This window comes from Gossypium hirsutum, unplaced genomic scaffold (genome assembly GCF_007990345.1).
Source record: "Gossypium hirsutum isolate 1008001.06 unplaced genomic scaffold, Gossypium_hirsutum_v2.1 scaffold_30, whole genome shotgun sequence".
NCBI classification, from domain to species: Eukaryota; Viridiplantae; Streptophyta; class Magnoliopsida; order Malvales; family Malvaceae; genus Gossypium; species Gossypium hirsutum.
The window spans coordinates 57,501-60,000 of record NW_024402774.1 but is presented as its reverse complement, the minus strand read 5'-3'; the positions used below and the strand labels follow the sequence as shown (position 1 = coordinate 60,000).

At 50.6% G+C, this 2,500-nt stretch overlaps 1 pseudogene; it reads right to left on the bottom strand.

Moving 5' to 3' along the window:
* LOC121226213 (uncharacterized) overlaps nt 1-1,343 on the bottom strand; it is a 1,808-nt pseudogene extending 465 nt beyond the window's left edge.
* Nucleotides 1,344-2,500: the final 1,157 nt, after the last annotated feature.

Sequence of the window (2,500 nt, the reverse complement as noted above, 5' to 3'; positions counted from 1 at the left end):
AGGCTGGGGTCTCATTTGTTAACGGAATTAACCAGACAAATCGCTCTACCTACTAAGAACGGCCATGCACCACCACCCATAGAATCAAGAAAGAGCTCTCAGTCTGTCAATCCTTACTATGTCTGGACCTGGTAAGTTTCCCCGTGTTGAGTCAAATTGAGCCGCAGGCTCCACTCCTGGTGGTGGCCTTCCGTCAAGTCCTTTAAGTTTCAGCCTTGTGACCATACTCCCCCCAGAACCCAAAGACTTTCATTTCTCATAAGGTGCCGGCAGAGTCCTAAAAGCAACATCCGCCGATCCCTGGTCGGCATCGTTTATGGTTGAAACTAGGACGGTATCTGATCGTCTTCGAGCCTCCAACTTTCGTTCTTGATTAATGAAAACATCCTTGGCAAAGGCTTTCGCAGTTGTTCGACTTTCATAAATCCAAGAATTTCACCTCTGACTATGAAATACGAATGCCCCCGACTGTTCCTGTTAATCATTACTCCGATCCCGAAGGCCAATACAATAGGATCGAAATCCTATGATGTTATCCCATGCTAATGTATACAAGCATAGGCCTGCTTTGAGCACTCTAATTTCTTCAAAGTAATAGTGCCAGAGGAACGACCCGGCCAGTTAAGGCCAGGAGCGCATCAGCGGTAGTAGGGACGAGCAGACCGATGCTCACCGTGAGGCAGACCGGTCGACCCACCCCTAAGTCCAACTACGAGCTTTTTAACTGCAACAACTTAAATATACGCTATTGGAGCTGGAATTACCGCCGCTGCTGGCACCAGACTTGCCCTCCAATGGCTCCTCGTTAAGGGATTTAGATTGTACTCATTCCAATTACCAGACTCATAGAGCCCGGTATTGTTATTTATTGTCACTACCTCCCCGTGTCAGGATTGGGTAATTTGCGCGCCTGCTGCATTCCTTGGATGTGGTAGCCGTTTCTTAGGCTCCCTCTCCGGAATCGAACCCTAATTCTTCGTCACCCATCACCACCATAGTAGGCCACTATCCTACCATCGAAAGTTGATAGGGCAGAAATTTGAATGATGTGTCACCGGCACAAAGGTCGTGCGATCCGCCGAGTTATCATCAATCATCAGAGCAACGGGCAAAGCCCGCGTCGACCTTTTATCTAATAAATGCATCCCTTCCAGAAGTCGGGGTTTGTTGCACGTATTAGCTCTAGAATTACTATGGTTATCCGAGTAGTAAATACCATCAAACAAACTATAACTGATTTAATGACCCATTCGCAGTTTCACAGTCTGAATTTGTTCATACTTACACATGCATGGCTTAATCTTTGAGACAAGCATATGACTACTGGCAGGATCAACCAGGTAGCATTCCTCTGTGACGTCGGCGCTGCATGGCCCTCAACATGCCGCGTAAGCAATGAAGAGGTCATAACAGAGCACAAGCATCGTCCGTGTCAAGAGACAAAATGCATAGGGATCGAGAGAGAAGGGCCTGAACCCTACTCTCACAAATATTTTCCGCATTCGAAAGCACGATCGAGCACCAGTGCACCGACGAGGCCATGCCGATTTAAGGGGGCGCACTCGGGACACAAGGCATGATTAAGGTCCACCACGCACCCTGAAGGGAACGAGATGGAGAAGGGATGGCAACACATCCATAATTCCATCTAGCTTAGGTATGCAACACAAGATCCCGATACCACCCCCTGAGTTCACTTACAACAAGGGGAGTTAATGAAGAGGAGTGTGGCTCGACAGTTCGATGCGAGTAGCATGAAGCCTGCCAATACACACAACCAAAACACCACCATATGCCCATTGCGTACTAATAGTAGCACCCACGCACACCGCCCAACAGCCCACCTAACCAATCGAATGGTAGGGGACCAGAAGGAACAACGAACGAGGGCGCACCACAACCGTTTGGCACGAGAACTACGAGGAGCAAAGTCCCACTGGGACTTGGTCGAGCCAAGACCGATCCTACAATCTCAACTTACACCCCCAGTGAGCCGTTGCCGTCAAAAGGACTTGGTACTGGGGTCACGGGCAGCTTCGAATGCGGGCAAGGGCTTGGCAAGGCCAAGGTGCCATGTGGTCGCCGACTTGGGATGCCTAAGGCATCCCTAAACGTGACGGGGGTGAATGGGCAAGCCAAGCTCGAGCCCATAGCAATGCATAGGCCACCCCAAGAGATCTTTGCCCGATATAGGGAACTTGGTCCAGGAGTCGTTGGCTACATTTCTATTGGCACGGGCTTGACCGGCCAGAAAATCTTCACCCCGGCCACTACCGCCGGCGACCAACCCACCACCGTTGTTGAGTTATGCGGGACGACCCGACCCCCATGGGGGGCTAGACGCACCCCACCTCGGCTCAGAGGGGGGCATGTCGCGGGGCAGCGGATCTCTACCCCTTAAAGAGCTAAAAAAACTTCGTCAATCTGCTACCAGGAAACATTCGTATGTCTGAAACGGGGACACTTTTCTTTAGCCCGCACATCCCAAGCACCAAGGTGC